We start from the raw sequence: 12,490 nt of genomic DNA, 5'->3' as shown, positions 1-12,490 counted from the left end.
TCCCCTCAAAACATGTTGTATTTGTATACTCCCGATTGGTATCTTGTGTTCGTATATTTCACAGATTGCCTGTAAAGTTCAGTGCAATACTCCATAACTGATAAATAAATGAATCGGATATTCTCATCAGCCTTGTCATTTAAAAAAGGGATAGATTCTTATCAAATATTATAAAACTTATCAAATTTGAATTGAAACCAAAAGCGGGTGTTAATATTTCATTTGATTAGAACAAAGCTCAGTGATCAACTCTGTTTTCCAGTTTGGCCCAAGGGTCATACAAAATTCATTAAACACCTTTAGACATTGGTTTGCAGTGGGGTCAATGGATAATATTGTGTATGACTATTCAACTGCTCAGTGCCAGAAGCGGGTAAGTTCAATAGCTGCCCTGCGAACAATGTGCAATTTACACAGAGTATATTGTACTCATCTACACATGGCAGCTGCACATAGCAGCTATTGCACTTACCCACTTCTGACACTGAGCAGTCGTATAATCAGTGCTTACCGCGAGACAAAAAGCTACTATGCTGTTTACTTATTTAGACAGATGTCAGCCTTGACACAATACAACTGATACAATGCGTGTGTAATGAAGTTTATTACCGATCGATCAATGCATCTTGTTTTAACATTATTAATATTATGAGCATTTTGAAGTGGCATTCAGATATAACGTTGGTATAAAAATCTATACCAGTAAAATAAATAATTCAAATGAAACTAAAGTCGTAATCATTTTTTTAACAGAAATATTGATCATGGATGCCAAAACAAGATGAATATTGTGACAAGATCTGAACCAACCAAGGATGTTATTGTAAATATTTATTATTGAGATACTAATGACGAACGGTGGCGGAATGGCGAACACCGCAATTTATTTGGTGAAAGTATACTGCGCCAATAAAGTATCCTTACACTTGGAAAACTAATCACAATTTCCAAACTGAACAATATTGGGGTAAATTTGTTTTTTTAATAGATGCCCTATCTAATCCTGCACATTATGACACCACATTGAATCCAATATGACTTCAAGAAGCAAAGTTACAAGCATTTGATTGGGTCCAGTTTTAAAAGTGACAAACTGGCCTATTCAAAACTCAACAGACTAGACCCGGGATGCTAGACATCTGGTTTGAGAGTGGTGAATGGCTCATTTATGGGTTTGGCTTAAATAAGATGTAGAGTAGATGTTAAGCATAGTTGTAAGTAAAATGTGATCCTTCTATCCGATATTTCGGATATGGATAGGTACCGGAAAAGCATTTCCTTCGGGTGGTTTTAAATGGTCACCGTAGGTCAAGGTCGTGGATTTTAAACTTTGTGGGCGGACTCAAACTTGGTGGGCGGAATACTTGATACCAGGGGAATATAATGTGCGAAATGACTGCAATGTTTTAAGCTTTTACAATACCCATTTTCATATGCATTTTCTTTGTTTTTGTTTTACTTTTTAATCCATGGTATTGACATTAACCTTTGATCTAATTTGATCAGATCGTGTTCGTAAAGTCATAGATGGTAAAATGAAAACATTAATTTTTTGAAAAAAAAGCAAGATTAAAAACAAAAACAACAACTAAATATACAGGGGAAAGAAGAATTACGCATCGCACACTAGCACATTTAAACATGAATTTACAAATGGAAACATAACATACATAGGCAGATATACCGGAGTAAACAAACTCCGGACATACCTGGGACGTCATTGCACTCGACAATCTCGCCGCGCCCGGGAATTTTGAATATCGCCTGCTGAGAGACGGCTCTTTTAATTCGGTTTTATGGTCAATATGAGTTTGTTTAAGATAAAACCATGTGATTCGTGCTTCACAATTAATTTTCTAACACATGGGTTTTGTGTTACAGCATGAAAGCATCGGAGGGACACTGCAGACCGCAAAGTAGGATGCATCTTACCTGATTCCGATACCCACGCTCTACGCATGCTCATATATAGCTGGTGGTCACACTGGTGTAGTAGTCTCCTCCGCAGCCAGTTTGGTTCCGCTCCCTCCACACAAACAGTCTGCCAATGGCCACTTATAACGCCGTTTCTGATTGGCTACACGTATATAGCCGTAGAGCTGTGCATACGGGAACTTGATTGACCTCAGTCTAGCTGGCGAGATGGCGGGTCAAACTTGCTCATGAATAATAAAGTAGCCGTGTAGCCGATCGACCAATTGAAAGCTTTGTTTGACGTCAAGCTGGATGACGTCGGCAGAAAACCGTTAGCGAATCAAAAAGGACCAGTTCGTGACCATTGGCAGACTGTTTGTGTGGAGGGAGCGTAACCAAACTGGCTGCGGAGGAGACTAACTGGTGTAGATCAAGATTTTAGTCATTCAGAAGTTGACGTGACATCCATGGGCAGACGTCTGTTACGGCTGCCTTCGCAAACAGCACGAACTCGCAAACCAGTTTGCGAGTTCGGTCTCTGGCGACGGACACGCAAACTTTATAGGGTAAGGAGAATATAAGATGCAATCATAAGTATCAACATTGCACTGATTTAATATAATGGACATGATGGATATTATTCAAGGTCTTATTAAGGGCGCAGTACACCAAATCACTATGTATTGCAATACGAGTTCCGGGTTTATATAATAATTATGCAGTGGAGTGGGGATATTGGTGGGTGTGTACAGGGTCACCGGTATCCCAGGTGAATTTAAATTTGCCATCAAACTGCATCATTTTATATATCAAATTAAAGCCCTTGAGTAAACAAAGCCAAAACTGAAAACCATTTTTTCATAGCACTTTCCGTAGCAAAGTTACATCTTGTCAAAGATTGACTTTCATCAAAAAGTTTCAGCTAGCAAAATTCCCCAAAACGGCATTTCGGGGTGTTTCTAGATCTTATTCTCATTATGATAGCAGCTTTTTTAATGGAAATGCTATCCAAATCCTCTAAAATTCCATGTGCGGGTGACTTATCACCATAAAAAATCATATATTTGGGTCAAGTGAAGTATAGAACACATATTTATGTAGGTTTCTTTCTTCGGGCACTTGTTTTAAATTTCTATGTAAAAATGCATTGAGATTGTCGGCGAATTTGACTGACTAGCAAATGTGTTAACTAAGGTTTGCCTGGGTTACCTACAGGGTGTGTAGGCCTATATATGTATATATGGGGGGGGGGGTATTATTTCTTAGGGGCTGTGCAATAATTATGAGCCCTGGGGAGGGTAAAATTGGCGTGGCGGGGCAAGACATTTTTGGCGAGCCGAAAGGGGCAAGCATTTTTTGGCCAGCCGAGAAGGTAATCCATGTATTCCAGCCGTTCAAGGTACCTATGAATAATTAAGCAGATGACGTATTTACCAACTCTGAGGACGTAGTGTTTCGTCTGTTTTGACAAATACAACTATGTTTGAATGTCAATCCAAAGATAATATTCAATTTATTATTTATTATTACTACTGCTCTTATCATTCATTATTATTATTATTATTATTATTTATTATTTATTATTTATTATTTATTATTATTATTATTATTATTATTATTATTATTATTATTATTATTATTATTATTAAATTATTATTATGGACCGTTCACAAACACTTGTTGGGGGGGCAGATAAGGCAAAAAGGGGGGCCCGAATGATGGCGATGACAATGATGACTCGAATGATGGTGATGACAATGATGATGACTTGAATATATCATGAGGTGATTATGATTTATGTTTGTGATATTAGGCCAAAAAAAAAGGTGTTTGTTTGCCCAGACACGACCGACCCAAAAATTCAAAAAACATCATACACTTTTTTTTCTTTTTTTTTACAATGATATAAAAATAAAGAAAAGTATGTTTTTTTCCTATAAATATGCCAAATGACACTTGAAAGTTAATATTCCAGGCAATCACAGCTTTCATTGTTCCCATTAGCCCTCCCCAACAATATTTTACCATCAGTCAACATCAATATAGACTCTAGAGAACCAAGGATGTCAAGTATGGTCTGGGATTTTGTATTACAGGCTTCCAGCCCGTCACCCTTGCAACAAGTATGCATTTATACGGAATTTATACTGAATCTTCATCAAGATTTTGTTGCCAAGGAGATTAAACTTAATATGATAAGGTTGAAATACGTTGAAGTTTACATAAAAGAACAAAATGTAAGGCTGAATGTCATACACCATCATCCGACTAGGCCATTATACTGCGGTGTTCCAAGGTCTTGTTACTTGTTGGCCCGGCTTGTTGGTGTGCTATACAGAATTGTACACAACACGATCATGAATTGATTGAATAAATTAAATCTCCCGCACTTGTCATGCTGGTACATCTGTGATTCTGTCAATAGTGGGCCAAATATACAGTAAATGGTTCTCGGATTAGTGTATACTTTCTCTTACCCCACTTGCTGCAACACGTGTACGTGTAGGCCTACAGATCTAAGACAAGACAAAAAAAAAAGGAAATCGACCTACCGACCCACTCCTGTCTACCCCATGTATGGGCAAACAAACACTTTTTTTTGGCCTTATAAATGATTGCTATGATGATGATGATGATGTACGTGGATGATGAAGATTCCGATGATGGTTTGGATGATCCTGATGGGCATGATATGACTCTGATGATAATGATGATGCGGATGATGATGATGATGATGATGATAATGATGCTAATGATGATATATTGATGATGCATGCTGCTGTTGATGATGCTGCTGATGATGATGCTGCTGATGATGATGCTGCTGCTGATGATAATGATGATGCTGATGATGCCAATGATGATGCTGATGCTGCTGACGATGATGCTGATGCAGATGATGGTGATGATGTTGCTGATGACGATGTTGATGATGCTGATGAAGCTGATGCTGATGATGATACTGATGATGCTAATGATGATGATGCCGATGATGGTGATGATGTTGCTGATGACGATGTTGATGATGCTGATGAAGCTGATGCTGATGATGATACTGATGATGCTAATGATGATGATGCCGATGTTGTTGCTGCTGCGGCTGATTATGCTGCTGCTGATGATGATGATGCTAATGACAATGCTGATGATGCTAATAATGATGCTGATGATGCCGATGATGCTGCTAATGTTGATGTTGCTGATGATGCTGATGATTATGATGATGATGCTAATTATGCTGCTGCTGATGATTCTGATGCAGATGATGGTGATGCTGATGATGCTAATTCCAATGATGATGCTGCTGCTGCTGCTGATGATGTTAATGATGATGATGCTGATGATTCCAATGCTGATGCTGATGATGTTGCTGATGCCGATTCTGCTAATGCTGCGTGTGCTGATGCTGCTGCTGCTGATGATGATAATGCTGATGATGATACTGATTATGATGATGATGATGATGATGATGATGATGCTAATGATGATGCTGATGATGTTGCTGATGCCGACGATGATGCTGCTAATGCTGCTGCTGCTGACGATGATGATAATGCTGATTATGATGATGATGGTGCTAATGATGATGATGCTGATGATGATGCTGATGATGCTGCTGGTGATTCTGATGCAGATGATGATATGATGCTGATGCTGACGATGTTGGTGATACTGATGATGATGCTGCTATGCTGCTGATGCTGATGCTGCTAATGATGATGATGCTAATGCCGATGATGATGCTATTAATGTTGCCGCTACTGTTGATGATAAAGCCGATGATGATGCTGATGATGCTAATAATGATGATTATGCTGCTGCTGATGATGATTCTGATGCAAATGATGGTGATAATGATGATGCTGCTGATGATGCTGCTGCTGCTGCTGATTATGATGCTGATGATGATGCTGCTGATGATGATGCTGATGCTGCTGCCGATGATGATTCTGATGCTGCTGCCGATGATGATTCTGATGCAAATTGCAGATGATGATGATGATGATGCTGCTGATGTTGATGCTGCTGCTGATGATGCTGCTGCTGATGATAATAATGCTGATGATGCCAATTATGATGATGATGCTAATGATGATGATGCTGCTGATGTTGCTGCTGATGATGCTGCTGATGATGATGATGACTCTGATGCAGATGATGGTGATGATACTGCTGCTGATCATGCATGTCATCATCATGCTCCGGTCATCATGCACTCATCATCATCATGCAAGTCATCATGCATCATTGTCATCATCATCATGAGTCATCAGCAGCAGCATCATCAACATCATCATCAACGTACATCATCAGTATCATCATCAGCATCCGCATCGTCAGTATCAGCATCATCAGCAGCATCGTCATCAGCACAATCATCATCATCAGCAGCAGCATCATGAGCAGCATCTACATCGTCAGCAGCAGCATAATCAGCAGCAACATCATGAGGAGCATCATCAGCATCATCAACAGCATCATCAGCAGCATCATCATCAGCAGTAGCATCATCAGCAGCATCATCAACAGCAGCATCAGCATCATCAGTCATCATCATCAGCATCATCAACATCATCATCAACATCAGCAGCAGCAGCATCACCATCAACATCATCAGCAGCAGCATCGGGATCATCAGCAGCAGCAGCATCATCAGCATCGTCAGCAGCAGCAGCATCAGCAGCAGCATCAGCATCGCCAGTAGCATCAGCAACATCAGTCACATCATCGACATCATCAGTATCAGCATCATCAGCAGCAGCATCATCAGTATCAGCATCATCAGCAGCATTAACATCATCAGCAGCAGCGTCATCAGCAGCATCATCAGCAGCATCATCAACATCATCATCAGCAGCAGCACACATCAACATCTGCAGCATCATCGGGATCATCATCATCAACAGCATCATCAGCATCGTCAGCAGTAGGAACAATATTGTTCAAGGTTGCGCCGCAGGCCTATAAAGAAACAATGTTGCTCCCAATACAATAGCAAACAAGCTTAAACTGTAAATTAGCCACCGATAGAGGGCAGGGCCTGAAGAATGAGGGAAATTACGGGGTAAAAATGTAAAATAAGTAGAAAGTGTGAAATGGGTGACGGACTGTCTCTAAGTATGGATATGGGTGACGGGCTGTCGATAACAGAAGGGCGCACACCACTAAATAAACTCCCATTGAAATACGTGTAAATATACATGAAAGTAAGTTTGTTTTTCTACCCCATGTAAAACCATTTTTCATATTTTGGTAGCACCAATGTCTTAAATAAAGATTAAAATTTAATTTAAAATGGGTTTTTTTTTTTTTTTTTAGACTAACTTTTAAGCTACGGGGACCTGAACAGCGCCACCCTTATTTTCAGCTTGCACGAATGCCTCCTTACCATGTCCGTACGCGGATTAGTTTTGGTAGCCAAACTTTTTGCCCAGATCAAGATGCACCATTTTGTGATATTCTGAACATTTACCAATTGCATATCTTTTAATTTAATTATAATAAACAATCATGGCTACTCATCTTGCTCCCAAGGGACACCCACTTGTTTGCACTACCGACCTATGTTTACCGGGACTATCAAAGGTTACACCAAATGCGGAAGGATTTAGTGGTGTGCTGCCTTCTAAGAACAAAATATTTTTGTTTTTCTTTATTTTTGGAATCAGTGTTAAACATCTTAAAAAAGTGTCATTTCTTTTTATTGCTAGTCGCTCCAAAGTTATAAAACAGCGCTTCAAACAAGTTCGCACCTAGTGAAAAATGTACTACTTTTTGCCCTTTTTAGAATTCTAGGGCCAGAGCAACATAGTTGGCCATGTTAAACTGTATTTATATTCCCATTGATATCAGAAAAGTGATTGATTTCTTTCAAAAATATTCACAATCATAAATATGACATGGTGGACAAACAGTATGTGAGCATTCCGCCCCCCCCCCCCGCTCTTTATCATGCAGTATATACGGATATGCCAAAGGCCTATGTTCTAAAGTTTGGGGGTATGGGTAGATGGAACGTCATTTTGGCACTTTAAAATGTTCATTTTCCAAGTTGTGTGTATTATTGTGGCAAGATCTAAAATTAAGAAAACCCATCATTCAAATTGTTTGATATATTTCTCTCTTGGGAATTGAATATTTGACAAAATCTTTAAAATACCGGCATTTTGGGCCGTGTATTACGAAAAAAAAGCATGCATTGACTTTCAAAGTCTATTGCGACCCAATTAAATGGTCAGTGATTATTTTAAAAACGTTAATAGACGAGTTTTATTCTTATAATTACATTTTGCATCAAAATAATTTCAAAGATGTTTCACTTTTTCTGCGCCGGGATAATCAAAAGTGACCACTCCTATGATGTTAAGGCCAAAATAGCTCATTTCTATAGCACGGTCTTAAATTGTCAATTCGATGGGAACCTTTGTTTTGAAGACAATTTCGTGTGCGTTTAAGAATGAAAACGCGTATTTGTAGACGGTAACAGAAAACAGACATTTTTTCTTTGCAAATAGAAAAGTTTCAGGCAAAAATCTCAACTTTTTTTCACTTAAAATCAGGTATCAATCATGCCCATAGCCTAAAAAAATGAGTCTTCTAAGAACAAAATATTTTTGTTTTTCTTTATTTTTGGAATCAGTGTTAAACATCTTAAAAAGTGTCATTTCTTTTTATTGCTAGTCGCTCCAAAGTTATAAAACAGCGCTTCAAACAAGTTCGCACCTAGTGAAAAATGTACTACTTTTTGCCCTTTTTAGAATTCTAGGGCCAGAGCAACATAGTTGGCCATGTTAAACTGTATTTATATTCCCATTGATATCAGAAAAGTGATTGATTTCTTTCAAAAATATTCACAATCATAAATATGACATGGTGGACAAACAGTATGTGAGCATTCCGCCCCCCCCGCTCTTTATCATGCAGTATATACGGATATGCCAAAGGCCTATGTTCTAAAGTTTGGGGGTATGGGTAGATGGAACGTCATTTTGGCACTTTAAAATGTTCATTTTCCAAGTTGTGTGTATTATTGTGGCAAGATCTAAAATTAAGAAAACCCATCATTCAAATTGTTTGATATATTTCTCTCTTGGGAATTGAATATTTGACAAAATCTTTAAAATACCGGCATTTTGGGCCGTGTATTACGAAAAAAAGCATGCATTGACTTTCAAAGTCTATTGCGACCCAATTAAATGGTCAGTGATTATTTTAAAAACGTTAACATACGAGTTTTATTCTTATAATTACATTTTGCATCAAAATAATTTCAAAGATGTTTCACTTTTTTTTTTTTGTTATAATCAAAAGTGACCACTCCTATGATGTTAAGGCCAAAATAGCTCATTTCTATAGCACGGTCTTAAATTGTCAATTCGATGGGAACCTTTGTTTTGAAGACAATTTCGTGTGCGTTTAAGAATGAAAACGCGTATTTGTAGACGGTAACAGAAAACAGACATTTTTTCTTTGCAAATAGAAAAGTTTCAGGCAAAAATCTCAACTTTTTGGCACTTAAAATCAGGTATCAATCATGCCCATAGCCTAAAAAAATGAGTCTTCGAAGGGCGCACACCACTAAATAAACTCCCATTGAAATACGTGTAAATATACATGAAAGTAAGTTTGTTTTTTTACCCCATGTAAAACCATTTTTCATATTTTGGTAGCACCAATGTCTTAAATAAAGATTAAAATTTAATTTAAAATGGGTTTTTTGACACAAGTTGAGACTAACTTTTAAGCTACGGGGACATGAACAGCGCCACCCTTATTTTCAGCTTGCACGAATGCCTCCTTACCATGTCCGTACGCGGATTAGTTTTGGGAGCCAAACTTTTGACCAGATCAAGATGCACCATTTTGTGATATTCTGAACATTTACCAATTGCATATCTTTTAATTTAATTATAATAAACAATCATGGCTACTCATCTTGCTCCCAAGGGACACCCACTTGTTTGCACTACCGACCTATGTTTACCGGGACTATCAAAGGTTACACCAAATGCGGAAGGATTTAGTGGTGTGCTGCCAGAATCTCATTTTCGCTATCGACAGCCCGTCACCTAGTAGAGACAGCCCGTCACCCTTAAGGTTATCCTAACCCTAACCCTAATCCTAAGCCCCTTACCCTATCCCTAATCCTAACCCTAACCCTAATCCTAACCCTAACCCTGACCCACTAACCCTAACCCTAACCCTAACCACCTAACCCTAACCCTAACCCTAACCCTAACCCTAACCACCTTACCCTAACCCTAACTTTAACCTAACCCCCTAACCCTAACCCTAACCCTAACCCCAACCCTAACCCTAACCCTAACACCCTAACCCTAACCCTAACCTAACCCACTAATCCTAACCCTAATCCACTATCCCTAACCCTAACCTTAATGTAACATTGACCAACAGTAACCTTAATGTATAAAATTGGCCAACAGCACCATTAATGTAACACAGAGGGCGCTAATTTTCGTTATCGACAGCCCGTCACCTAGTAGAGACAGCCCGTCACCCTTAAGGTTACACTAGCCCTAACCCTAACCTTCGAGCATACCGGCCCTGCTGTATTGATGTTTTTGTTGATACTGGGACCCTAACCCTAAACCTAACCCTAATCCCCTAACCCTAACCCCTAACCCTAACCCTAACCTCCTAACCCTAACCCTAATCCCCTAACCCTAACCCTAATCCCTAACCCTAACCCTAACCCTAACCCTAACCCTAACCCCTAATCCCTAATCCCTAACCCTAACCCTAACCCTAATCCTAATCCTAATCCTAATCCTAATCCTAACCCTAACCCTAACCCTAACCCTAACCCTAACCCTAACCCTAACCCACTAACCCTAACCCTAACCCTACCCCCTAATAACCCTAACCCTAACCTTAATGTATCATTGACCAACAGTAACCTTAATGTATACAATTGGCCAACAGCAACATTAATGTAACACAGAGGGCGCTAATTACTGCCGTGCTAAATAAGCATCATCATCACTTCAGTGAAATGCGCAGAAGTCAGATTTTTCTTAAAATGTAATATATTTACATTTTAATCTTTCTATTGCGCATGCCTTAAAATGTATCATATAAACAAAATTAGGTGTTCACGATTTGTAACATATGTACAATTTAGCTAGAGAATGACTTGAATCATTAATATCACAAACATAAATCATAATCATCCTATAATCACCATGCATCATCATCATCCGAGTCATCATTGTAGGCTATGTGTGTTGTCAATTGCCCCGGTTAAGGGTAGACGAGGTATTGTTGGTCGAAGCAACCTAAACATCGATTTTCATGATCTAGATCCATATATTATTGAAAGTTCATTCTACAAATCGTATACTTTGCAAACTTGCTTAATTTATTGTTGTTAATGAGTTATGTAGGTTTTACAAAAGTGTTGTTGTTTCAGCCCTCTTTACAACATAACTCAAGAACCGCAACACCTATAAAAGTATATCTGTGATATTTTAATTCTTCTACACACTCGCTATGAATTGAGCAGTGCAGTTTTTGCCAAAGCTCACTACCGTTCGTAAGATGCTGTGAACTACCAAATCACAAAAGTTTAAAATAATTAATAACCTTAAATAATTATAATAAATATTATGGAATTGGTTATTATTTAATTGATTCATGGATATCGAAGATATTGATTGATTACTTGATTAGATTAATAAACTGATTACGTTAATTAACTGATTGAGTTCAGTGACAAAACCCCCGCCCCTTTTAAGGTTTTAAATTCGGGTTCCCCAAAATCTTGCATGTGTAAGGGGGGGCAAAGATTTTTTGGCACATCAAAAGGGGGCAAAGGTTTTTGGCACGTCGAAAGGGGGGGCAAAGATTTTTGGCACGGCCAGAGGGGGGGGCAAGCGATTTTGGCAGACCATTTTGAGAATTCCCCCCCCCCCCCGGGGTACACATATTATAAATTATTGCACCACCCCTAAATAAAACGCTCTAAAAAAGCTCAGGAAAACAGTATGGAAACGCTTTAATATGCAAACTTTCCTGCTCGCTGTGCTCGCAACATATATCTTGACCGTTTAAGGTTTGCAAATTGGTATCCCAAACATTTGTCATGTGTCAAGGGAGGGGGCAAAGATTTTTGCGGGCCGTTCGAAATTGTACCCCCCCGGCTCATAATTATTGCACAGCCGAAATCGAAAATATATCTTAATGATTTGGGCGAATTTGGCTAATTTATCCCCATCTTGGGTCAAAATAGTGTGTTTTCTGTGCTTTTTTGTCGGGGGGGGCAAACTAATCGTAAACACACAATCCCGGGCACACAATATCATATAGGTGCAGGTAATATGGGACAGCAGGTAATATGGGACACCTGTTTTCATTTTAACAAAAAGTAGCTTAGAGAAGGTAAACACTTTAAGTTGATTTGTTAAGTGTTTAGAGACATCAATTGTGCTTCTAGAAATGCAGTTTTGGAGTCTGTGTATCAAACTCTTGGAAATCAATGCCAAAAAGAGTGAAATTGCCCAAAAAATTATGTCGTTTTTTTGGCCTGATATAAAATCAATGACGTCACATTTTATGA

The sequence above is a fragment of the Amphiura filiformis genome, chromosome 14, assembly GCF_039555335.1.
Source record: "Amphiura filiformis chromosome 14, Afil_fr2py, whole genome shotgun sequence".
Classification (NCBI taxonomy): Eukaryota; Metazoa; Echinodermata; class Ophiuroidea; order Amphilepidida; family Amphiuridae; genus Amphiura; species Amphiura filiformis.
Note: the sequence above shows the minus strand (reverse complement) of the source record.